The sequence below is a fragment of the Heterodontus francisci genome, unplaced genomic scaffold, assembly GCF_036365525.1.
Source record: "Heterodontus francisci isolate sHetFra1 unplaced genomic scaffold, sHetFra1.hap1 HAP1_SCAFFOLD_88, whole genome shotgun sequence".
NCBI classification, from domain to species: Eukaryota; Metazoa; Chordata; class Chondrichthyes; order Heterodontiformes; family Heterodontidae; genus Heterodontus; species Heterodontus francisci.
This window is the reverse complement of record NW_027142063.1, coordinates 1833179-1859870: the sequence shown is the minus strand read 5'-3', so window position 1 is coordinate 1859870 and position 26692 is coordinate 1833179. Positions and strand designations below refer to the sequence as shown.

Here is a 26692-nt window from a genome sequence, read left to right as displayed (position 1 = left end):
AAGGATGCAGCTCCGCACCTTTAAGGAAAATACCTACCCAGGAGTCCTCGCTGCCGACCAGCTTCCGGTTCCTCCGGCGCCAAAAGAAACTCAAAGACAAGGAAAACAGTAAGTAAAACAGTAAGTACTTACTTTTAAAACACAGCTCCTGATGCCTTCACTCACCCACCGAAGAGTCGCTACCTTCTCCTGCTGCTCCGCCGGGAAATGAGGCCGAGTCCACGGAGCTCCACACCTTTAAGGAAAATACCTACCCTGGAGTCCTCGCTGCCGACCAGCTTCCGGTTCCTCCGGCGCCAAAAGAAACTCAAAGACAAGGAAAACAGTAAGTAAAACAGTAAGTACTTACTTTTAAAACACAGCTCCTGATGCCTTCACTCACCCACCGAAGAGTCGCTACCTTCTCCTGCTGCTCCGCCGGGAAATGAGCCGCCGGGAGATGATCAGCCATGATCGAATTGAATGGCAGAACAGGCTCGACGGGCTGAATGGCCTACTCCTATGTTCCTCTGTTCCTAAGAGAGTTGGCGCCAGCGCACAGCCCTGCTTTACCCCACTGCTGATCTTGAAAGTGTCTGATGTTGCTCCATTGTAACTGATGGAACTGTGCATGTTCTCGTGGAAAGAAGAGATGATGCCCAAGAGTTCAGGAGGGCAGCCTGTGTTCCATCGCAGTTTCAAGAGTCCGTCTCTGCTGACAAGATCAAAGGCCTTGGTGATGTCATTCAGAATAAGTGCGGCTCTGTGGCGCAATGGATAGCGTGTTGGACTTCTAAATAATGATAAAGAAGGCATTTAAAGGTTGTGGGTTCAAATCCCACTAGAGTCAGATTTTGGACCAGAGACAGAAGAGCACAACGGAACAGCGAGTTAACAAGTGTGTCAAAAGCACCGACTCAGAGACAGAGCGAGAGAGAGAGGAGCACGGCAGGAGCTGAGCAGGGGTAAAAAAATCAAGGAGTGACATCACAATGGAGAGTGAGAGCAGGGAAACAGAGAGCCGCTGGGGTAAGTTTACAGGATTTGGTTCTTGCTTCGGTGCAGTGGAAGGAGCTGTTTGGTGAGGATCTGGTAAGCTGTGACATCACAGGCAAGCAGGTAGCTGATTGGTTTGGAAAAAGCTGCATGTTTGATGAGTATCTGGGAAGTGATTAAGGTCCATTTTAGTCCTAATGTTTAAAATAGTAAACAAACTAGTAGTAAGCTTAATAAAATATACAATAAAATAAACAATTGAATAAAATAATTAAGTAGTTAATTGAAACACGTTAAGGATGACAGGACAGGTGATGTGTCGCAGCTGCAGCATGTGGGAGCTCCTGGATGCCAGTGTGATCCAGAGCAAACACATCTGCAGCAAGTGTAGTATCTGTTCTTATCAGTGCTTATTTGATTGAGAAGAGACCATGATCATTGCCTTTTGATCCTGGGGGAACTTTGAGTAAAATGGCTATAACCAATTTTCGCGTTTCGGGCCAGGGAGTGCGCAACACTGTTCGGGTGGTCGTGAAGGACAAGGAAGGAGATGCACCGGTCGATCGCACCTTCTTCATCAAGAAAATTCTCTTCGATTGCTGCGGATTTCAAGCGATGGACGTCTTCTGCCTGCAGGAATTCCCCAGCAGTGGATACTTCGACGTGACGTTCCGGAACGTGGCGGGATGCATCAAGTTTCTGAAGGCGTTCAAGGAGAAAGGGGACCGGGCGCCACTGTCGATCCTCACAGCGGAGCCGCTCTTCACGCTTCCGTCGCAACGGGACCGGGTGGTGACGATTCACCTCTACAACCCCCATGTTCCGGTGGTGGATGTACTCACCTTTCTCGCCAGGTACGTCGAGGTGGCCGGCAGCAGCACTGATGTCAAGGACCCCTTTGGGATCTGGACCAGCAAGCGGCAGGTCAAGGTGACCTTGAAGGTAGATCCCAGTGGAGCCATCATCCACCCTCCCTCCAGCTTCGCTATCGGGGGAAGTCGAGGCTTCTTGGTCTACGCTGGGCAGCCCAGAGTTTGCCGCACCTGTGGCAAATCTGGTCACATGGCAGCCAACTGCAGCACGGTTGTTTGCAAGAACTGCAAGGAGGAAGGCCACCAGACCAAGGACTGTAAGCAGACTAAGTGTTGCAACTTGTGCGGTGCGGCAGGCCATCTCTACAAGACCTGCCCCAAACGTTGCCTCAGCTATGCTCAGGCGGCAAGGTCCAAGGAAAGGCCGGGAGAAGGTTCGACGAATGCGTCCGCTGTTCGAAAGGAGACCAGCAACCTTCTCCGCAGCGAGGAACTTCAACTTGAGAAGGAAGGGGAGGCAGCTGAAACCAACGACCCAGTACCTATCCAGCGCCCGGAAACCCCTCCTCCACAGACAGAATCAATGTAGGAGGAGGCAGCAGATGGACAAACAGGTCAGTGGCAAGTGGTCCAGAGGAAAACCACAAAGAAAAAACATCCCAAAGCCACCACCCAAACCAGTGGCAAGAGGAGGCTCTCTTCTGAATCAGACTGCAACAACTCCTCTTCACTGGACGGGGAAATGCTGGAGCGACAGCCCCTTCAAAAGAGGCGGCAGAACTCCGAGATGGATGATGGAGCATCCCAGCCCCCGGGCACTGGAAGCTGTGATGCGCCCGGCGTGCCCCAACCCCAATGCCCCACACGTAACGACGTGGCCAACGCATCTCAGCTCCGGGACACCGGGAGCAAAGACACGTCTGGCGCACCTGAGCTCCTGCAGACCGGGAGCTGTGATGTTTTCGAGGAGGAACAGATGGAAGCAGCTGAGGACAACCCAATCCTCTCTGCCTACAAGACCCCCCCGATGTCACCCGAGCGGCACAAACCCTGCATGAAAAATCAGGAGGGGTTTCTGAGCCCAACCAACGTGAAACTGCTTGCGCACACGATGGGTATGCAGGAACATCCCGAAGGGGAAGGACTGGGACTAGCGAGGACAAATGGTATGGGAAGCAACAACTAATTTTTAGTAAAAAATGGGTGTAAGAATTGCTTCCATTAATGTGCGTAGCATTAAATCTACTACGCGATGTGTTTCAACCTTGGATTACCTTGCCAAGGTCAAAGCTGACCTACTGTTTCTGCAGGAGTGTGGAATACCACACCTCATCACCTACAGGCAGTGGTCGCGATGGTGGTCCCACGGGCCATCGATCTGGTCGGGGGGTAATGACTGCCGTTCCTCCGGCCTGGGTATTCTGCTGCGGGGAGGTAACTTCACCATCTCCGAAGTTAAGGAGTTGGTGGGCGGCCGCCTCCTCGTAGCAGACGTGATGTACAACAAAGCTCCGCTCCGGTTGATCAACGTGTACGCCCCGGTACAACGTAGCGAGCGGCTGACCGTCTTCCAGCATCTCCCACTGCTGCTGGCGACGTCCAGGCCGGTCATCCTAGGCGGTGACTTCAACTGCATCATCGATGCGGCTGGACGATCCGGCAGTGACGACAGCAAACTGGACGCTACGTCCAGATTCCTAATAGAAACAGTTAAAGATGCCAAACTGCACGACGTCTTCAGCAAACCTGCAGACGGAGCGCAGCGCAGATACACATGGTCAAGATCGGACGGGTCTGCCCGTTCCAGGATTGACTTCCTGTTTGTGTCCCGTGCTGTCACGGTCGGATCCACCGACGTCAAGCCGGTGTTCTTCTCCGACCACTGCCTCTTACTGGCCGACTGTCACTTACAGGACGACCAGCGGGTTGGCAGAGGGACGTGGAAGCTCAATGCGACACTGCTGACCCTAGAGAACGTTGAGGAACTCAAAAGGGATTACAATGGTTGGAGGACCGTGAAACCCCTCTTTGAGTCTCCAGTTCACTGGTGGGAAGCGATTAAGGAGAGCATCAAGAGGTTCTTCATCCACAAAGGTGTTCAGAAGGCGAGAGAGAGACAGAGGGAAGTGTCCCGACTCCAGAAAATTATGCAAAATCTACTCCGGTTGCAGTCAATGGGGGTCGAGGTCAAGGAGGACCTCCAAGAGGTGAAGAGCCAGCAGGCCTCGTTCTTTGCCAAGGAGGCCTCCAAGATCATCTTCCGGTCCAGAGTCCGCTCCATCGAGCAGGATGAGACGTGCTCGCGTTACTTCTTCCAAAAGGTACACAGAGAGAGCTCTGTTATCAGCAGCCTGAAGGAAGAAGATGGCTCGGTAACGTCTTCGCAGTCCAACATAGTAAGGATCAGCAAATCCTTTTATGCTGGGCTGTATGACGCGAAGCCCACAGACAGCAGAGCCTCCCAGTCCTTCCTGTCATCTATCACAGAGGTCTTAGATGACAGCAGGAGGGAGAGACTGGACAAGCCGCTAACTCTGGACGAGCTGACAAAGGCCGTCCAGTCTTTCGAGACGAGTAAAACTCAGGGAGCGACGGCTTACCGGTCGAGTTGTACTCGGCCCTGTGGGACTGGGTCGGCCCGGACCTGCTGGAAGCATACGAGAGTATGCTCCTGGCCGGCAGCATGTCAGAATCCATGAGAAAAGGCATCATCACCCTCATTTACAAGCAGAAGGGGGAGAGGGCAGAAATCCCAAATTGGCGGCCCATCTCACTGCATAATGTTGATTACAAGATTCTGTCCAAAGTCATAGCCAGTCGAGTCAAGTCTGCTCTGGAGTTGGTGATTCACCCCGATCAGACCTGTACTGTACCCGGCAGGAAGATCTCTGATAGTCTCGCGCTACTCAGGGATACGATCGCCTATGTACGGGACAGGAGGGTGGACACCTGCCTCATCAGCCTGGACCAGGAGAAGGCTTTTGACAGGATATCGCACACATGATGGACGTACTTTCCAAAATGGGGTTTGGGGAGGGAATCTGCAATTGGATCCAACTGCTCTTCACAAACATCAGTAGCGCAGTCTCAATCAACGGGTGGGAATCTGAAAGTTTCCCGATCAAATCTGGAGTCAGACAGGGCTGCCCTCTGTCCCCGGTCTTGTTTGTTTGCTGTATTGAACCCTTTGCTGAGTATATTAGGAAGGATGCGAGCATAAGAGGGGTGACAATCCCAGGCAGCGGAGGCACTCAGGTCAAAACCTCCCTGTACATGGATGACGTCGCCGTTTTCTGCTCGGATCCGCTGTCCGTGCGCAGACTGATGAGCATCTGCGACCAGTTCGAACTGGCCTCGGGAGCCAAAGTTAACCACGGCAAGAGCGAGGCCATGTTCTTTGGCAACTGGGCTGACCGATCCTTTGTCCCCTTCACCATCAGGTCAGACTACCTGAAGGTGCTGGGGATATGGTTCGGAAGGGCCGGGGCGTGCACCAAAACATGGGAGGAGCGAGTAGCCAAGGTGCGACAAAAGTTGGGCATGTGGGGGCAGCGATCTCTCTCCATTGTGGGTACGAACCTGGTTATCGGGTGCGAGGCGCTTATGTTGTTGCTCTACGTGGCGCAGGTCTGGCCCACACCCCACTCTTGCGCCGTGGCAGTCACCCGAGCCATTTTCCGCTTCGTCTGGGGATCTAAAATGGACCGGGTCCGGAGGGACACGATGTTCAAATCTCTGGACAGGGGCGGGAAAAATGTACCCAACGTGGCCCTCATCCTGATGACCACCTTCGTGTGCAGCTGCATCAAGCTATGTGTAGATCCCCAGTACGCAAACTCCAAGTGTCACTACGTGCTGAGGTTCTATCTGTCCCCGTGTTGCGAAGGATGGGCCTGGTCACATTGCCGCGGAACGCTCCATGCAGTTGGGCGGTGCCGGACCACCTATCCTTCGTGGAGCAGTTTCTGCGGGAAAACAACTTTGACCACCGGTCCATCAGGCAGTGGTCTGCACGGAATGTCCTCAAGGCCCTACGGGAAAAGGAAACGGTGGATCCTGTTGGATGGTTCCCCGAGCAGACCGTCAAAGTCATTTGGCGGAATGCCTCATCACCAGAACTTTCAAACAAGCACCAAGACATAGCTTGGCTGGTGGTGAGAAGGGCCCTCCCCGTCAGATCCTTCATGCACACCCGAAGTCTCGCCCCCTCCGCACAGTGCCCCCGCATTGGCTGTGGTGGGGAAGAGACGGTCGCCCACCTCCTCCTGGAATGTGCCTTTGCAAAGCAGGTGTGGAAAGAGATGCAGTGGTTTTTGTCAAGGTTCATCCCAAGCAGCTCTGTAACACAGGAGTCTGTGCTCTACGGGCTGTTCCCAGGGACGCACACCGAGACAAACATCAACTGCTGCTGGCGACTATCAATTCGGTGAAAGACGCCCTTTGGTCTGCCCGAAACTTGCTGGTCTTGCAGCGCAAAGAGTTGTCCACCACCGAATGTTGCAGACTGGCACATTCCAAGGTCCAGGACTACGTGCTGAGGGACGCACTAAAGCTTGGGGCAGCCGCAGCAAAGGCTCAATGGGGAAAGACCACAGTGTAATGTTCCCCCACCAAGCTGGACTGAGGGGCTGGATCCATGGGAAACCCCTCGAACTGTATCGTTAATATTCTCAATTGCTGTAAATGTAAAACTGCAATTGACATGACAATTGTGAAACGGAAGGGTTGGGAAGAAACTCATGACAGTATTGAAGGAAACTGATCTCCCTTGCAATGTTTGTATTTGTTGGTGCTGTTTGGAAACTGTTTGGCAATGTAACTTTTACAGATTTTTATGAATAAAGTATATTTTGGAAATAAAAAAAAGGTTTGCGGCTCACCAGAACTTTCAAACAAGCACCAAGACGTAGCTTGGCTGGTGGTGAGAAGGGCCCTCCCCGTCAGATCCTTCATGCACACCCGAAGTCTCGCCCCCTCCGCACAGTGCCCCCGCGTTGGCTGTGGAGGGGAAGAGACGGTCGCCCACCTCCTCCTGGAATGTGCCTTTGCAAAGCAGGTGTGGAAAGAGATGCAGTGGTTTTTGTCAAGGTTCATCCCAAGCAGCTCTGTAACACAGGAGTCTGTGCTCTACGGGCTGTTCCCAGGGACGCACACCGAGACAAACATCAACTGCTGCTGGAGGACTATCAATTCGGTGAAAGACGCCCTTTGGTCTGCCCGAAACTTGCTGGTCTTCCAGCGCAAAGAGTTGTCCACCACCGAATGTTGCAGACTGGCACATTCCAAGGTCCAGGACTACGTGCTGAGGGACGCACTAAAGCTTGGGGCAGCCGCAGCAAAGGCTCAATGGGGAAAGACCACAGTGTAATGTTCCCCCACCAAGCTGGACTGAGGGGCTGGATCCATGGGAAACCCCTCGAACTGTATCGTTAATATTCTCAATTGCTGTAAATGTAAAACTGCAATTGACATGACAATTGTGAAATGGAAGGGTTGGGAAGAAACTCATGACAGTATTGAAGGAAACTGATCTCCCTTGAAATGTTTGTATTTTTTGATGCTGTTTTAAACTGTTTGGCAATGTAATTTTTACAGGTTTTTATGAATAAAGTATATTTTGGAAATAAAAAAAAGGTTTGCGGCTCAAAGAGTGAGAAAAAAGGAATGTAGTGGTAGTAGGGGACAGTATAGTCAGGTGGATTGACTCTGTTCTCTGCAGCAAAGAGCAAGAGTCCAGACAGCTGTGTTGCCTGCCGGTGCCAGGATTCAGGACGTCTGCTCAGGGCTGGAGAGAAACATACAATGGGAGGGGGAGGATCCAGTCGTCGTGGTCCATGTCGGTACCAATGACATGGGCAGGACAAGGTTAGAGGTTCTGCAAAATCAGTATGAGGAACTAGGCAGCAAATTAAGTAGCAGAACCTCAAAGGTAATCATCTCTGGATTATTACCTGAGCCATGTGCAAATTGGCATAGGAGAAATAAGATTAGAGAAATTAGTGCGTGGCTCAAAGACTGGTGTGGTAGTAGTGGGTTCTGGTTCGTGGGACATTGGCACCAGTACTGGGGAAAGTGGTGGCTGTACCGTTGGGACGGTCTACACCTGAACCGTGCTGGTGCCGATGTTCTAGCGAGCCACATAACGAGGGAAGTAGAGACAGTTTTCAACTGAATAGTGGGGGCAAGGGATCAAATTTGGGAAGATATGGTGAATCAAGGAGGAGAGACAAGGCAAGAGAGAAAGGTATAAATATGGGAAATGATAAACAGACTGTGACAGGAAGGGACAGAGCAGACAAATCTAAGAGTAAATCAACAGGTAAGGCTAGAGGTTACAAAAATAATAAAAGGACAAAACTAAATGCTCTGTATCTGAATGCATGGAGCATTCGAAACAAAACAGATGAACTGAGAGCACAAATAGAATAAATAAGTACGATCTGATAGTCATGACAGAGATCTGGCTGCAGGGCGACATCGATTGGGATGTGAATATTGGAGGTTACATGGCATTTAGGAAGGACAGGAAGCTTGGAAAAGGTGGTGGGGTAGCTCTGTTAATTAATGATGGTATTAGCGCAATAGAGAGGGATGACCTAAGTTCAGGAGATCACGATGTTGAAGCAGTTTGAGTTGAGATGAGAAATAATACAGGCAAGAAGTCACTTGTGGGAGTGGTGTACAGGCCACCTAACATTAACCACACTGCAGGATGGGGTATAAAAAAAGAAATAATGGCAGCTTGTCTGAAAGGTACAGCAATAATTATGGTGGATTTTGATATCCATATAGACTGGAAAATTCTGATGGGCAGAGGTAGCCTAGATGAGGAGTCCACAGAATATTTTTGGGATAATTTCTTGGAAAAATAAGTTCTGGAGCCAACCTGAGAGCAGGCTATACTAGACCTGGCATTGTGCAATGAGATAGGATTAATTAATGACCTCATAGTTAAGGTGCCCCTAGGTAGTAGCGATCATAATATGATTGAATTTTACATTCAGTTTGAGGGAGAGAAGAGTGGGTCCCAGACTAGTATTTTAAACTTAAATAAGGGCAATTATAAGGGCATGAAAGCAGAGCTAGCTAAAGTGAACTGGCAAATTAGGTTAAGGGATAAGTCAATAGCAATGCAGTGGCAGACATTTAAGGAAAATTTCAGAGTACACAGAACAGATACATTTCAACGAGAAAGAAAAATTCCAAAGGTGGGACTCACCATCCATATTCAATGAAAACAGTTAAAGATACTATCAAACTTAAAGGAAAAACCTATAATTGTGCAAAGGTGGGAGGCAGGTCAGAAAATTGGACAGAATATAAAGAAAACAGCAAAGAATTACTAAAAGATTGATAAGGAAGGTAAAATTAGAGTACGAGAGAAAGCTAGCAAGAAATATAAAGACAACTAGTAAGAATTTGGATAGATATTTTAAAAAGAAAAGAGTTAACAAAGTGAGTGTTGGTCCTATGGAAAGTGTGTCTGGGGAATTAATAATGGATAATTAAGAATTGGCAGATGAATTGAACAGATACTTTGGATTGGTCTTCACTATTGAGGATACAAATAACATCCCAGTATTAGCTGTAAGTCAGGAAATGGAAGAGAGGGAGGAACTCAAGAAAATTACAATCACCAGGGAAGTGGTACTAAACAAATTGTTGGAGCTGCGGGCTGACAAGTCGCCAGGTCCTGAAGTGGCTAGTGAGATAGTTGATGCGCTGGTTTTAATTTTCCAAAATTCCCTCGCTTCGGGAAGGTTCTGTTAGATTGGAAAGTAGCGAATGTAATTCATTTATTCAAAAAGGGAGGGAGACAGAAAGCAGGAAACGACAGGCCGGTTAGCTTAACATCTGTCTTAGGGAAAATGTTAGGAGCGATTACTGAAGATGTTATAGCAGGGCATTTAGAAAACATTAAGGTAACCAGGCAGAGTCAAAATGGTTTTGTGAAAGGGAAATCATGTTTAACCAATTGATTGGAGTTCTTTGAGGGAGTTACATGTGCTGTGGATAAAGGGGAACCGGTGGATGTATTGTACTTCGATTTCCAGAAGGATAAGGTGACATATCAAAGGTTATTGCAGAAAATAAAAGCTCATGGTGTCAGGGGTAACATATTGGCATGGATAGAAGATTGGCTAGCGAACAGGAAACAGAGAGTCAGCGTAAATGGGTCATTTTCTGGTTGGCAAGAAGTAACGAGTGGTCCACAGGGATCTGTGCTGGGGCCTCAACCTTCTACAATTCTCGAAATGACTTTGATGAAGGGACCAAAAGTATGGTTGCTAAATTTGCTGATGACAAAGATAGGTCGGAAAGTAGGTTGTGAAGAGGACATAAGGGGGCTACAAAGGGATATAGATAGGTTATGTGACTGGGCAAAGACCTGGCAAATGGAGTATAATGTGGGAAAGTGGGAAATTGTCCACTTTGGCAGGAAGAATAAAAAAGCATATTATCTAAATGGTGAGAGATTGCAGAGATCTGAGATGCAGAGGGATCTGGGTGTCCTAGTGCACGAATCGCAAAAGGTTAGTCTGCAGGTACAGCACGTAATTAGGAAAGCTAATAGAATGTTATCATTTATCGCCAGGGGAATTGAATACAATAGTCGGGAGGTTATGCTTCAGCTATATAGGGCATTGGTGAGACCTCTTCTGCAATACTGAGTACAGTACTGGTCTCCTTATTTATGGAAGGATGTAAATACATTGGAGGTAGTACAAAGAAGGTTTACTCGACTAATACATGGAATGGGTGGGCTGTCTTATGAGGAAAGATTGGACAGGCTAGGTTCGTATCCACTAGAGTTTAGAAGAGAAAGAGGCGACATGATTGAAACATACAAGATCCTGAGGGGTTTTGACAGGGTGGATGTGGAAAGGTTGTTTCCCCTTGTGGGAGAATCTAGAGCTAGGGGTCACTGTTTAAAAATAAGGGGTCACCCATTTAAGACAGAGATGAGGAGCAATTTTCCCCCTCAGAGGGTCGTGAGTCTTTGGAATTTTCTTCCTCAAAAGGCGGTGGAAGCAGAGTCTTTGAATATTTTTATGGGAGAGATGGATGGATTCTTTATCTGCAAGGGGGTGAAAGGTTATCGGAGGTAGATGGAAATGTGGAGTAATCAGTTCAGCCATGAGCTTATTGAATGGTGAAGCAGGCTCGAAGGGACGAGTGGCCCACTCCTGCTCCTAATTCGTATGTTCATATGTAAAGACAATGTAGAGTGGTCTGTACTGTTCACAGTACTTCTCCTGCAACTGCCGAAGTGAGACAATCATGTCGACTGTCGATCTACCAGCTCTGAAGCTGCACTGAGACTCAGGATAGATGTCTGATGCCAGGGTCTGCAATCTGGTGAGAGCAATTCGAGCAAAGACATTCCCCACAATACTTAGCAAGGAGATGCCTCGCTAATTGCTGCAGTCACTGCGATTCCCCTTTATTGTTGTACAAGGTGACAATGTTTGCATCACGCATGTTTTGAGGTGCAGATCTTTCCTTCCAACAGAGACACAGAAGTTCATGGAGATGCTGCAGTAGAGCCGCTTTTCCACTTTTGATGATTCCAGGTGGAATACCATCATTTCCCGGGGCTTTACCACTGGCAAGATGGTCAATGGCTTTGTTGAGCTCCACTATGGTGGGGTCACTGTCCAGCTCCTCCATGACAGTGAAGTCTGGAATGGCACTGAGAGCCACTTCAATGACAATATTCTCCGTTATGTAGAGTTTAAGGTAATGCTCCACTCACCTTTCCATCTGCTTGTTAACAGATGATTCCACTTTGACACCGCACTGAGACCTTGAGCATTGTTGTCTGAAAGAGCCTGATAGAGGATGTTGAGGAACTCCTGGGTCCTTTCTGGATCAGTGGTTCGTCAAGTGTTGATCTGAGGACGACGTTCTTCTTGGATGGATGAAGCTTCCTTGGCTGAAGCCTGACCTTGTTACACACCAGGGAGTGCTCAGTGTCACAGTCAGCGCTGTGATAGCTGTGAGTGATGAGGACACTGCTGAGGGTGGTATGTCTGGTGATGATAAGGTCTAGCTGGTGCCAGTGGTGTGATCTCAGATGTCTCCAGGACACCCTGTGGCACAGCTTGACCTGGAAGTAGCTGTTCATCACACAGAATCCATGGTGACAGCATAGCTCCAGCAACCTCTGTCCATTTTCATTCATCTTGCCAATCCCCTGGTGCTCTATGCTCGTTGGCCAAGCTGTAGTCAGTACCCAAGCTTGCGTTGAAGTCTCCTAGAAGGTACAGTCCCTCAGTGCTGGGAATTCTACTGATGGCAGTATCAAGTGTCACATAGAATTGATCCTTGACATCTGGGGTGGAGGTGAGTGTCGGGACATAGATGCACATGAGATTAACTGGGCCCACGCTTGTTGACAAGTGAAGAGTAAGAAGTCTCTCTGAGCCTACTGTGGCTGGTTCACTCATCTCAAGTGGCGTGTTTTTTACTGTGAAAACCACTCCATGCTCACGAGTTGCCTCTTGGGCTTTCCCCTGCCAGAAGAAGGTGTCGTGTTTCTCTTTGAGGGATCCACTTTGGACGAGTCTAGTTTCTTGCAGCACAGCAATGTCCACATTGAGCCTTGTGAGTTCTTTGTCCATCAAAGCTGTCTTGTGTGTGTCATCAACCTGCAGAAGGGTGTCAGTAAGGCCAGGACACATGGTCCTCACATTCCAGCTTGTGATGCGAAGGACTGGTGTCTTCTTTGTTGAGCTTGTTTTTCTTGGTGCAGTGATTATCGATCCGCCTGTTGAGAGATGACTCCCTAAGCTTCAAGCACCCATTGAAGCAAGCAGGTCGTGGCAGGACAGCACCTAACTGATTGGGGGCTGCCCAGCTTGGAGTGGGTGGCAGCTATCCAATGAGATGCGATGATCTCTTCAACTGTCAGAAGTAACCCCTGGCGCTCATACTCTGCACCAATTGAGTGAGAGCTTATAATCGGTAACCGTTTCTTCCCGTGTTGTGCTAATGTTTAAGCACAAATAGTGTCCTCTGCACGGCACGTTAGTACTGAACACAAAATGGCTCCTTTGGTCATGTGTTAATTATAAAATGGCTTTCTTGACCTTGTTAGTTATTACAATGGATACATAATAAAAATGGTCAAATTAAACTAAGATCGAACTACCCAAGCTTACCTGCATCCTCCAGTCCTCTGGCAACATTCCCATATTTCAGGAGGATTGAAAGATTGTGGTTCGAGTCTCTGATATTTCCACCCTTACTTCCCTCAGCAACCCAGGATGCAGCCCATTCAAACTGGGTGACTTTTCCACTGTGAGAGCTGCCAACCTTGTAATTGTCTCCACTTTATCTATTTTCATCCTGTCCAATTTCTTCACTTCCTCCTCCTTTACTGTGACATTTGCAGCATCCGCTTATTTTGTGATACTTAATTAGTGCCTCAGCCACACCCTCTGCCACCACAGGATCTCCTAATTGACCCACCCTTTCATTGACTATCCATATGTTGGTAAAAGACTTCAGTGTTCCCAGTTATGTGACCTGCTAATCTTTTCTCATACATTCTCTTGCTGATCTCATTTCCTTTTTCAGCTCTCCTCTGTACTTTCTATATTCTGCTTGTTTCTCCTGCATATAAATCCTCACATGATTTCGATATGAATGATTTTTGAACTATTTTGTTGAAGGATTGAGTTTTGTAAATTTCTCCCTAGCTCCCCTCATGATCAGGCAGAAAGTTTAACTGCTGTGTTTTCAAACAGCAACAGCTTTATTTGAAAAGCCATTGGGACAGGATTCCGGGTTTTAATCCAGTCACAAATCTGGTTCTGATGTCTTGTGGCTCCAGCTGTCACATGACCTGTCAGAGGATGACCTCATAATTGACCCAGTCATGGAGCTGTGGGTTGACGTTTAAATTGTTTCAAAATAATTTTCCAGAAGGACAATCAAAATGAATCGATATATAAAAGGTAGATTTTGTGAATTTGTGCTCCCAGTGGAAATCCCTGCAGAGTCTGCTGGTTTTCATATCCCCAATTCCCCACAGGAAGCTCTGTGTCGGAATCTGTATTCATTATATCAATATTATACAGAATCATTTCATGGGAGACGCCAGTGTGAATTGTAGACAGGTGGTTCAGTTTTAACTTTCAAAGTAACACAGAAGCAAAATACTGCAGATGCTGGAAATCTGAAATAAAAACAGAAAATGCTGGAAATACTCAGCAGGTCTGGCAGCACCTGTGGAGAGAGAAACAGAGTTAACGTTTCAGATCTGTGACCTTTCATCAGAACTGGGCTGAAATTGTCTGAGGGCCAAGTGGCCTCTTTCTGTGCCTTAAACTTTCTATGAGTCTAAGATTCTATGAGATTCTGGAATCAATCTCAGGGTCGATGACATTGCACTCTGAAAGGACAGGAAGATGGAGATTATTAAGTACAGTGCAAGAATATAGATGCTTTTACATTATTTTAATCAAAATTGATTTAAACTTTGTGTTCACGAATCCTATCTTTTGATCACAATGACACTGATAACAATGGAAAAAGCAAGACTTGCATTTCACGACCACAGGACGTTGCAAAGCCTTTTACAGCCAATGAAGGACTTTCCAAGTGTAGTCACTGTAGTCATGTAGGAAACATGGTGGCCAATGTGCGCACAGCAAGCTCCCAGAAACAACAACGTGATAAAAACGAGATAATCTGTTTTGAAGTGATGTTGATTCAGGGTTAAACAATGACCAGCATCCCAGAAATAATTCCCCTTCTATTCTCCGAAATAGTGCCATGGTACCTTTAACATCCACCTGAGAGGGCAGAGGGATCCTCAGTTTTCTGTCTCACCTGAAAAACAGCATTTCTGATAGTGCAGCACTGCCTTAGTACTGTACTGGAGTGTCAGCCATTTTTAAAGGACTGTTAGTCCTACTGGAAAATATTTAAAGGAAGATTAAATGAAATGAAATAAATACATTGCTTTTGCCTCTCTCCCATCCCCCCAATAACAGTTAAATTAATTATTTGCCCTTCCCTCCCAAAACCTACCTTTACCATCTGACCTTCCGCCCAAAACTGCACAAACTGTCAACTATAACCCTTCCCACCATCCCCTACACCCATGACATTAATTTGACTCCGTCCCCCCACCCCCACACTCAGAAACATACCTTCTCCCCCCTCCCCACCAGTGTTGCACCTCATTTGCCCGGGTGGGGCTCCGAAGGCACGGCAGTGCCGGCCACTGGGCTGAAGATCGCAGCGGAACATCAGGAAGTGATGGGATAATAATTAATGCAGGTTTGTGGTCCCGTTGCCGAGCGGTGGAGGTCCCCCACAAGGCCTCGCCGTCGCCGGCAATATCGAGCCAGGCCCTGCCGGCGTTGAGGTCCGTGGCGGGTCTCATCCGGGGCCATCTTCAGGCGGCCCCCACCCCACCACCACCACAGATCTCGACGTCGAGGGCTCTATAGAATCCAGCCCATTGTTTCTGTCAATCTCAACTCCACAAGGATTTGCCTGTTAATTGTAGAAAAATTAAAGCTCTATAACCTTTTGATAAAAGGGTTCAAATCCATTTCCAAACAAATGATAGTTCTCATTGTATCTAGAACATGTTTTCTTACATACAAACATACCAATTAGGAGCAGGAGTAGACCACTCGGCCCCTCGAGCCTGCTCCACCATTCAATAAGATCATGGCTGATCTGATTGCAACCTCAACTCCACATTCCCACTGCCCCTGATAACCTTTCACCCCCTTGTTTATCAAGAATCTATCTACCTCTGTCTTAAAATATTTCAGAATTTCTGTCGTCCAGCAACTCTCACTTTATTTCCTGGATTACACCTAAAAAATGTATTTCCACACTTTGGATATCCTGTACTTCATTCATGTTTTTGCTCTCTGGGGATTTCCCTTTAATTATATTCAGTGCTGGTATTTTACTGCCACACACTGACTGAAAGTGTCCCAACTTTCTGCAGGAAAAACACTCAGCTTCTTTGGCGAGGCAGTTTTCCCACTTGTGTCTCTCTCGGAATTGGTTGCAGCTACCACTAGATGCTCTTCCCGTCTTTCTTGTCTTTTACCACTAATTTTTCCTTTTGTTTTCTTGACAAATTCAATTGAGTCTGCAACTCTCGAGATCAGACTCTCCCTGTCCCCTCGAACAATGGATTGGTTAAACTTTCTAAGCTCTGCTTGGCTGCTCAATTGATACTCTTTCGTTAATGTGAGATCAGCCCTGGACTGTAGATGATCTGAAAGGGTGTTGTCTAATACCCCGAACACAATCCTGTCTCCATTCAGCTCTTCCCTTAAGTTGCCGTATTCACAAACCTCCGTGAGATTGTACAAGTCATTGATAAATGAATGAATACTCTCCCCTTTCTGTTTTGTACACTTATTAAATTCAAAGTGATTCCTGACAATGCAGCAGCCAGCCGACGTCATCAGAGCGCTCCAAGCTCGCACATGCACGAACAGTCTCCTGCGCTCTGAGATACTGCGCATGCTCAGCCTACGTCTTCCAGGACGAAGTGGCGCATGCGCGGGAAAACTCTCTATTCCCTCTCAGCCACTCACTCCAGGCCGCTCACTGCCCGCTCCTCGCTACCCCGCTCCCCCGCCCTCCGTCCGCTTGCTACCCCCCCCACCCCCGCACTGCCCTCTCTCCGTCCACTCACGCCCCGCTTCCCCCCCACGTCCCTCCAGACACTAGCTCTAAGCCATGCTGCTTCCCTCCTCTCGGCCTCTCGCTCCAATATTCGATCATTCTTCACCGCACCACCCGATAAAGCAAGGCGAGCCTCGAGGGGTGATGGGGCAATGTTGGAGCGAGTGGCCGAGAGGAGGGAAGCGGCAGAGCCCATGGCCTGGAGTGTGAGCAGCCAGAGAGCAGGATGGGGGTGGTGGTGGGTGAAGCGGGGAGTGAGCAGTCAGAGAGTGGGATGGGGGGAAGCGGGGAATGATCGTCCGGAGAATGGGATGGCACTGTTTAAAGGAGATTTGAGGAAAAAATGTTTCACCTCGAGGGTGGTTGGAATCTGGAACACATTGCCTGAAGGAGTGGTAGAGGCAGGAACCCTCATAACATTTAAGAAGTATTTAGATGAGAACTCAAAACGCCACAGAATACAAGGCTACGGCCACGTGCTGGAAAAAGGGATTAGAATAGATAGGTACTTGATGGCCGGCACGGACACGATGGCCGAAGGGCCTGTTTCTGTGCTGAAAAACTCTATGACTCTATGAAACCTCACTGAATTACAGAGGGTGTGCAGCACTGTCAGAGGTCCTGTCCTTCTGATGAGACTTCAAACAGCGCAACGTTCTCCGAGTATCAACCAAAACATGTCCATTGTGTAGATATGTGCCATATTTGCTTATGAAATGACAGTCACTGCTCCGAAAGTAATTCACTTTAGGTGAATTAAGATGACTTGGTACTATATAATGCACAAGAAGGAGCGGGGGACTGTTGGGGGTGGGACGGAGGCGGCGATGGCAACCTTTGAGGGGATTTTTGGGTCGAAGTTGTTTTCTGTGATAAATTGAGGAGCTCCATCTTTAAGCCTGGCAGCTGCCTGAATGTCACAGACAGTGACGTTTCAGTGGAAGAGGCTGCATTTGCGCATGTGCTAGTACAGCGTCACCTGGTGGTTGCGTTGTCAGCAAATGCAGCGTTTTAACTTTGGCTCCACGATGACATTTTTTTCCTCAATTAAAATAGGTTGAGTGCCTGAATAACTTCTTCACATGTTGCCTTCTGTTCTTCATGAGGATGTTGCCTGCACACTCCCTTCATTGCAGACAATAGCGTACTGACCTGTTCCATGTCTGGCTTCTGCACGAGACCCGATGCAGTACGATGCCTTGCAAACCTCTGGAACCATCTCGGCCAGTCCTCGGCTTGGTTCAGTCCAGTGACCTTTTCAAAGGTACAGGCAAAGATTTCTCCATCTTCGCTTTGGTTTACTGTGGCCCCCATATAATATTCTGATATCTGTCAAGGCTTAGTACAGAATTTATAAGAATCTGACGGTTAAAATAACCTGAGTTTACTCTGCACATCTTGCATTGAAGGTTTCATCTACAACTCTCCATGAGGTGCCGTACAGATTATATTACAGCACTTCCTGTGATGATGCACATAGTCTATTTATATAATCTGCCCAGTAACAACCCAATGTCCACTCATATTATTGTACAGATGTGAGAAAAGCTGAGGATGGGAATGGAATGTCTGAATGAAGATTTCATGATGCTGATGATGGAAATGAGGCTGATCTGTTCCCCATTCCACAATCCCTCTTCATTTCTGTGCATGTTTCTCGATGCTGTTTCAACCAAATTGAAAAAGAATCACAAATCCTCCTCTGGAGCCTCAGGTGCCCATTCAGGAAAGGCATGGTGGCCAAGTGGTAAGGCGTCAGTCTCGTAAACTGAAGATAACGGGTTCAATCCCCGTCCGTTCCTTATGATTAGTTTATCACTTTTAATGTGATGTTTCCAGAAAAGATGTCCGTTGCATTTGTGTCGGCCATCTGGAAATCAGTGTCATGTTGCACTTCATCCTGAACACTGGGAAGAACATGACGAGAAGCCACATGGTTCCTCGAGCCTTCTCTGCCATTGATAGAGTGAAAATAACTGAGGTCCAAGCACAGAACCTTATTACTGTGCATTTGCTTGATATTTAACAGAGCTATTCTATTAATCCCACATCCCGCACTCCTGTCCTTTCCCCCATTGCCCTGTTATATTTTCCATGTCAGGTATATATCCAATTCCATTTAGAGTTAACATTGAATCTGCTTCCACTGACCTTTCAGGATTGCATTCCAGACCAGAACAACACACTGCTGAAAAAACAATCTCCTCATCACAACTCGAATTCTTTTGTCGATTACTTTAAATGTGTTTCCTCTGGTTACTGACCTTTCTGTCACTGGCAACACTTTCTCCTTCTTTACTCTATCAAAACTCTTCAGGATTTGCATTTCCTGCTGCCTTTGCTGATATAACAAGGCTGAGCACACATCACCAAAAGGAATATGATTGGCTCTGAATCACATTTATCCTTCCTGTCAATCTGATGTGGACCTTGTATTTTCCCGGAACCAAACAACCTGAGCAACAAGTGTGGGTTTCAGTGATTCCCACCGCTCTGAGAGAGAGAGGATGTGATAATGAGCCAGATAGAAGAAAGGAGTGAGATAGAGAGTAAAATAGCCCTGGTCTGTTTCTACTAACCCCCGGCCCCCTACTTAAAATGGCATCATTTTCTCCTGCCTCTCCACATTATAATCCATTGATTAATGCAATCCTTTCATCTGGAACATAGAACATAGAACAGTACAGCACAGTACAGGCCCGTCGGCCCACGATGTTGTGCCGAACCTTTAACCTACTCGAAGATCAAACTACCTACATACCCTTCATTCTACTATCATCCATGTACCTATCCAAGAGTCGCTTAAATGTCCCTAATGTATCTGCTTCTACTGCCACCGCTGGCAGTGCATTCCACGCACCCACCACTCTCTGTGTAAAGAACCTACCTCTGACATCTCCCCGAAACCTTCCTCCATCACCTTAATATTATGCCCCCTGGTGATAGCCCTTTATGCCCTGGGAAAAAGTCTCTGGCTATCCACTCTATCTATGCCTCTCATCATCTTGTACCCCTCTATCAAGTCACCTCTCATCCTTCTTCGTTCCAATGAGAAAAGCCCTAGCACCCTCAACCTTTCTTCGTAAAACATACCCTCCAGTCCAGGCAGCATCCTGGTAAATCTCCTCTGCACCCTCTCTAAAGCTTCCACATCCTTCCTATAATGAGGCGACCAGAACTGAACACAATATTCCAAGTGTGGTCTAACCAGGGCTTTATAGAGCTGCAGCATAACCTCGCGGCTCTTAAACTCAATCCCCCTGTTAATGAAAGCCAACACACCATACGCCTTCTGAACAACCCTATCAACTTGGGTGGCAACTTTGAGCGATCTATGGACATGGACCCCAAGATCCCTCTGTTCCTCCACACTACCAAGCATCCTGTCTTTAAGCCTATATTCTGCATTCAAATTCGACCTTCCAAAATGAATCACTTCACACTTTTCCAGGTTGAACTTCATCTGTCCCTTTAATTCCTGTTTCCTAATCCATTGATGTTTCACAATGTACTGAACTGTCCCAATCCATTGAAATAACTCAGTCTATAGAATTTCCCAATCCACTGATATTTTCCAGTCCATTGACTTTCCCAATCCATTAATGGTTCCTGACCATTGACATTCCCAATCCATTTATATTGCCTGTGATTTCAAAGCAACTGTGGAATACAAATAGTATCAGTATTATCAGATACATCGAGACGAGGTGCAATAGCCAAGTGGACAGATGTCAGGTTTATAAAGAAAAAAGCACTGGCTCGATATTTGTCCAGTCTATCACTGGATCTGAACTCTCAACCTACTGTTTTTCTGTGGGTCTGTTGACTTGTAGATGTGAAGAACCATTGGATGTTTCTCAATCCTCTGACTTTTCTCATTCTTGTGCCATATTTGTTCCTTTGGGTTCACCAGTGAAGAAAATTATTCCCTATTACATTTGGTGAAGACTTGAATAACCTCACATCCTTGTGTCTCACCATCTCAGGTCAAACTCCCAACAGAAACTTTAAACATTTAACTATTCTGCTGGAAACATTTTCAAGGGCACAGACATTTCTTCATTACGCTTCCTTCTTTGACATGTGATTGACAAATATGTGTGTAGTGGAGAGAGAGAGAGAGTGAAAAAAAAAGAGAGAGAGAGTGCAATAGAAAGTTAGAGGACCAGCTAAAGACAGATAGAGAGAGAGAGGCAGAGAGAGGTAAAGCGATAGACAGAAAGAGTGAGAGAAAGAGAGAGAAGGAGAGAGAGTCATTGAGTCCTGGAGTCACTGCAGCACAGGAAGTCATTTTGCCCATCAAGCCCATGTAAATCAATCCATTCAGTCCCATTCCCCCGCTCTATCCCCATCGCCCTGTAAGTTATCTAAACCTGTCATATTTATTATAATCTTTTACATGTCTATCAAATCTCCGCTCAATCTCCTTTGCTGCAAGGAGTACAGCCCCAGCTTCTCCAACCTAACCTTACAGCTAAAATCCCTCATGTCTGGAACCATTCTGTTAAATCTCCTCCACCCTCTCAAGGACACTCACATCCCTCCAAAAGTGTGTTGACTAGAACTGGATGCAATTCTCTGGTTGTGGCCCAACTAGAAATTTATACAGGTTCAGCATAACTTCCCTACTTTTGGACTCAGTACCTCTATTTATGAAGCCCAAGATCCCATATGCTTTGCTAACTACTTTCTCAATGTGTCCTGCCACCTTCAAAGAACTATGCATATGAATCCCCAGGTTTTTATTCCTAAAATATGCTTTCTTCATATAAATCTGTAAAAAATGCATTATACAACAGTTCAAAACAGCACCAAGTTGACATTCCAAAAAGTGCAAAGGAAATCAGTTTTCTTCAATACAGGAGTGAGTTGCCTCACAACCCTTCCATTCCATTTTACCTGACATGGACATTTTACAGCAAACCCATACCTGGTGTATACAGCACAAGTGTTTCCAATGGGTCCAGCTGCCCAGTTCACTATGGCGGGGGGACCTTACACAGTGGTCTTTCCCCATTGAGCCTTTGCAGTGGCTACCCCAAGCTTTAGTGCGTCCCTCAGCACGTAGTCCTGGACCTTGGAATGTGCCAGTCTGCAAAACTCGGTCGTGGACAACTCTTTGCGCTGCAAGACCAGCAGGTTTCGGGCAGACCAAAGAGTGTCTATCACCAAATTGATGGTCCTCCAGCAGCAGTTAATGTTTATCTCGGTGTGCATCCCTGGGAACAGCCCGTAGAGCACAGACTCCTGTGTTACAGAGCTGCTTGGGATGAACCTCAACAAAAACCACTGCATCTCTTTCCACACCTGCTTTGCAAAGACACATTCCAGAAGGAGGTGGGCAACTGCCTCTTCCCCACCGCAGCCACCTCGAGGGCCGCGTGTGGAGGGGGTGAGACTTCGGGCATGCAGGAAGGATCTGACAGGAAGGGCTCTTCTTAGCACCAACCAAGCTACATCTTGGTGCTTGTTTGAAAGTTCTGGTGATGAGGCATTCTGCCAAATGACTTTGGCAGTCTGCTCGGGGAACCATCCGACCGGATCCACCATCTCCTTTTCCCGTAGGGCCTTGAGGACATTCCGTGCAGACCACTGCCTGATGGATTGGTGGTCAAAGCTGTTTTCCGCAGAAACATTCCGACGAAGGATAGCTGGTACGGCACAGTCCAACTGGATGAAGCGATCCGCGGCAATGTGACCAGACCCATCCTTCGCAACACCAGGGACAGATAAAACCTCAGCACATAGTGACACTTGGTGTTTGTGTACTGGGGCTCTACACACAGCTTGGTGCAGCTGCACACGAAGGTGGTCAACAGGATGAGGGCGACGTTGGGTACATTTTTCCCGCCCTTGTCCAGAGGTTTGAACATCGTGTCTCTCCCGCCCTGGTCCATTTTAGATCTCCAGATAAAGCGGCAAATGGCTCGGGTGACTGCCACAGTGCAGGAGTGGGGTATGGTCCAGACCTGCGCCACGTACAGCAACAACGAGAGTGCCTCGCACCTGATGACCATTTTCTTACCCACAATGGAGAGAGATCGCTGCTCGCACACACTCAGTTTATTGTGCACCCTGGCCACTCGCTCCTTCCAGGTTTTGGAGCAGGCCCCGGCCCTTCCGAACCATATCCCCAGCGCCTTCAGGTAGTCTGACCTGATGGTGAAGGGGACAAAGGATCGGTCGGCCCGGTTCCCAAAGAACATGGCCTCACTCTTGCCATAGTTGGCTTTGGTTCGAACTGGTCGCAGATGCTCAGCTGTCTGCGAGGGGATGGTGGATCCGAGCAGAAGACAGCAACATTGGCCATGTGCAGGGAGGCTTTTACCTGAGTGCGTCCACTGACTGGGATTGTCACCCCTCTTATGCCTGCATCCTTCCTAATGGACTCTGCAAAAGGTTCGATACAGCAATCAGACAAGACAGGGGAGAGAGGACAGCCCTGTCTGACTCCAGATTGGATCAGGACACTTTATGATTCCCACCCATTGATTGAGACTGCACTACTGATGTTTGTGTAAAGCAGTTTGAACCAATTGCAGATTCCCTCCCCAAACCCCATTTTGGAGAGCAGGTCCATCATGAATGTGTGCAATATCCCGTCAAAAATCTTCTCCTGGTCCAAGCTGATGAGGCAGATGTCCATATCCCTGAGTAGTGTGAGACTATCAGAGAGCTTCCTGCTGAGTACAGTGCAGGCCTGGTCAGGGTGAATCACCAACTCCAGAGCAGACTTGACTCGACTGGCGATGACTTTGGACAGAATCTTGTAATCTGCATTAAGCAGTGAGATGGGCCGCCAATTTCTGATTTCCGCCCTCACCCCCTTCCGCTTGTAGATGAGGGTGATGATGCCTTTCCTCATGGATTCTGACATGCTGCTGGCCAGGAGCATACTGTCGTATACTTCCAGCAGGTCTGGGCCGACCCAGTCCCACAGGGCCGAATACAACTCAACCGGTAAGCCGTCGCTTCCGGGAGATGTACTCGTCTCGATGGACCTGATGGCCTTTGTCAGCTCGTCCAGAGTTAGCGGCTTGTCCAGTCTCTCCCTCATGCTGTCTTCCAAGACCTCTGTGATAGATGACAGGAAGAACTGGGAAGCCGTGCTGTCTGTGGGCTTCGCGTCTTGCAGCCCAGCATTAAAGGATTTGCTGATCCTTAATATTTTTTTAGAGATACAGCACTTAAACAGGCCCTTCGGCCCACCGAGTCTGTGCCGACCATCAACCACCCATTTATACTAATCCCATATTCTTACCATATCCTCACCTTTACCTATATTTCCCTACCACCGACCTATACTAGTGGCAATTTATAATGGCCAATTTATCTACCAACCTGCAAGTCTTTTGGCAGGAAACCGGAGCACCCGGAGAAAACCCACGCAGACACAGGGAGAACTTGCAAACTCCACACAGGCAGTCTCCAGAATTGAACCCGGGTCACTGGAGTTGTGAGGTTGAGGTGCTAACCACTGCACCACTGTGCCGCTGTGTTGGATTGCAAAGACGTTACTGAGCCATCCTGTTCCTTCAAGCTGCTGATACCAGAGCTCTCTCTGTGTACATTTTGGAAGAAGAAACGTGAGCACGTCTCATCCTGCTCAATGGAGAGGACTCTGGACCGGAAGATGATCTTGGAGGCCTCCGTGGCAAAGAGCGAGGCCTGCTGGTTCTTCACCTCTTGGAAGTCCTCCTTGACCTCGACTCCCATCGACTGCAGCCAGAGCAGATTTTGCATTCTTTTCTGGAGTCGGGACATTTCCCTCTGTCTCTCTCTCGCCCTCTGATCACCTTTGAAGAGAAAGAATCTTTATCTTAACAACCTTAATAAAAGTGCGTCCCTCAGCATGTAGTCCTGGACCTTGGAATGTGCCAGTCTGCAAAACTCGGTCGTGGACAACTTTTTGCGCTGCAAGACCAGCAGATTTCGTGCAGACCAAAGAGTGTCTATCACCAAATTGATGGTCCTCCAGCAGCAGGGAAACGGACCGGGTCCGGAGGGACACGATGTTCAAATCTCTGGACAAGGGCGGGAAAAATGTACCCAACGTGGCCCTCATCCTGATGACCGCCTTCGTGTGCGGCTGCATCAAGCTGTGTGTAGATCCCCAGTACGCAAACTCCAAGTGTCACTACGTGCTGAGGTTCTATCTGTCCCCGGTGTTGCGAAGGATGGGCCTGGTCACATTGCCGCGGAACGCTCCATGCAGTTGGGCGGTGCCGTACCACCTATCCTTCGTGGAGCAGTTTCTGCGGGAAAACACTTTTGACCACCGATCCATCAGGCAGTGGTCTGCACGGAATGTCCTCAAGGCCCTACGGGAAAAGGAAACGGTGGATCATGTCGGATGGTTCCCCGAGCAGACCGTCAAAGTCATTTCGCGGAATGCCACATCACCAGAACTTTCAAACAAGCACCAAGACGTAGCTTGGCTGGTGGTGAGAAGGGCCCTCCCCGTCAGATCCTTCATGCACACCCGAAGTCTCGCCCCTCCGCACAATGCCCCCGCGTTGGCTGTGGTGGGGAAGAGACGGTCGCGCACCTCCTCCTGGAATGTGCCTTTGCAAAGCAGGTGTGGAAAGAGATGCAGTGGTTTTTGTCAAGGTTCATCCCAAGCAGCTCTGTAACACAGGAGTCTGTGCTCTACGGGCTGTTCCCAGGGACGCACACCGAGACAAACATCAACTGCTGCTCGAGGACTATCAATTCGGTGAAAGACGCCCTTTGGTCTGCCCGAAACTTGCTGGTCTTCCAGTGCAAAGAGTTGTCCACCACCGAATGTTGCAGACTGGCACATTCCAAGGTCCAGGACTACGTGCTGAGGGACGCACTAATGCTTGGGGCAGCCGCAGCAAAGGCTCAATGGGGAAAGACCACAGTGTAAGGTTCCCCCACCAAGCTGGACTGAGGGGCTGGATCCATGGGAATCCCCTCGAACTGTATCGTTAATATTCTCAATTGCTGTAAATGTAAAACTGTAATTGACATGACAATTGTGAAACAGAAGGGTTGGGAAGAAACTCATGACAGTATTGAAGGAAACTGATCTCCCTTGCAATGTTTGTATTTTTTGGTGCTGTTTGGAAACAGTTTGGCAATGTAAGTTTTACAGATTTTTATGAATAAAGTATATTTTGGAAATAAAAAAAAAGTAAGGTTCCTCCCACCAAGCTGAACTGAGGGGTTGGATCCATGGGAAACTCCTCGAACTGTTTTGTTGATATTTTCTTTTGCTGTAAATGTGAAACTGTAATTGGCATAACAATAGTGAAATGGAAGGGTTGTGAAGAAACTCATGATAGTATAGAAGGAAACTGATCTCCCTTGCAATGTTTGTATTTTTTGGTGCTGTTTGAAACTGTTTGGCAATGTAATTTTTGCAGATTTTTATGAATAAAGTATATTTTGGAAATAAAAAAAAAGTTCAAAGCAATACAGTGGTTTTTGTCATGGTTTATTCCAAGCAGCTTGATAACACAGGAGTCTGTGCTCTATAGACTGTTCCCAGGGACGCACACTGATACAAACATCAACTGCTTGGAGGACTATCAATTCAGCGGGAGATGCCTTTTGGTTTGCCAGAAACTTGCTGCTCTTCCAGTGCAAAGAGTTGTCTGTGACGGAATGTTGCAGACTGGCACGTTTCAAGGTCCAGGACTACGTGCTGAGGGGTGCACTTAAGCTTGGGGCAGCCGCAGCAAAGGCTCAATGGGGAAAGGCCACAGTGTAAGGTCCCCCCACCAAGCTGAACTGAGGGGCTGGATCCATGGGAAACCCCTCGAACTGTATCGGGAAAATTCTGTGTGCTGTAAATGTAAAATGACAATGAAATGGAAGAGTTGTGAGGCAACTCATGATTGCATAGAAGGAAACTGATCACCTTTGCACTGTTTGTATTTTTTGACTTGATGCTGTTTTAAACTGTTTGGGAATGTAATTTTTACAGATTTTTATGAATATATTTTGGAAATAAAGAAAAAAGTTCTCCCAGGATGAGGCTAACCTATTGTACTGTGGGTTTGCTGATGCCTGTGATGTCTTCAAATGTGGGATACTCAACTGCAGAATTTGTGATAGTTGGGGGTCAGCTTTTGCGCTCACCCCTGATTATATGAATCAAAAATAGAATTTACTAGCTGTTGCTGGACAGTGTTTCAGCTCCCAATTATTGTTTGCTATAAACACTCGTTCTCGTTTCTTCGCAGCTCCAAGTACGCACTTCTCCA

The 26692-nt window shown here is 47.7% G+C and overlaps 2 non-coding genes and 1 pseudogene across 2 annotated transcripts; all 3 read left to right on the top strand.

The window, feature by feature from the left end:
• Positions 1-738: 738 nt before the first annotated feature.
• Positions 739-829, top strand: trnar-ucu (transfer RNA arginine (anticodon UCU)). Its single transcript is given in 2 exon segments — positions 739-775; positions 794-829. It is a non-coding gene; the product is annotated as a tRNA-Arg (tRNA).
• A 17361-nt stretch (positions 830-18190) lies between these two features.
• Positions 18191-18262, top strand: trnat-cgu (transfer RNA threonine (anticodon CGU)). Its single transcript has one exon. It is a non-coding gene; the product is annotated as a tRNA-Thr (tRNA).
• An 8162-nt stretch (positions 18263-26424) lies between these two features.
• On the top strand, positions 26425-26572 carry LOC137366439 (U1 spliceosomal RNA; annotated as a pseudogene).
• The last annotated feature ends 120 nt before the right edge of the window (positions 26573-26692 follow it).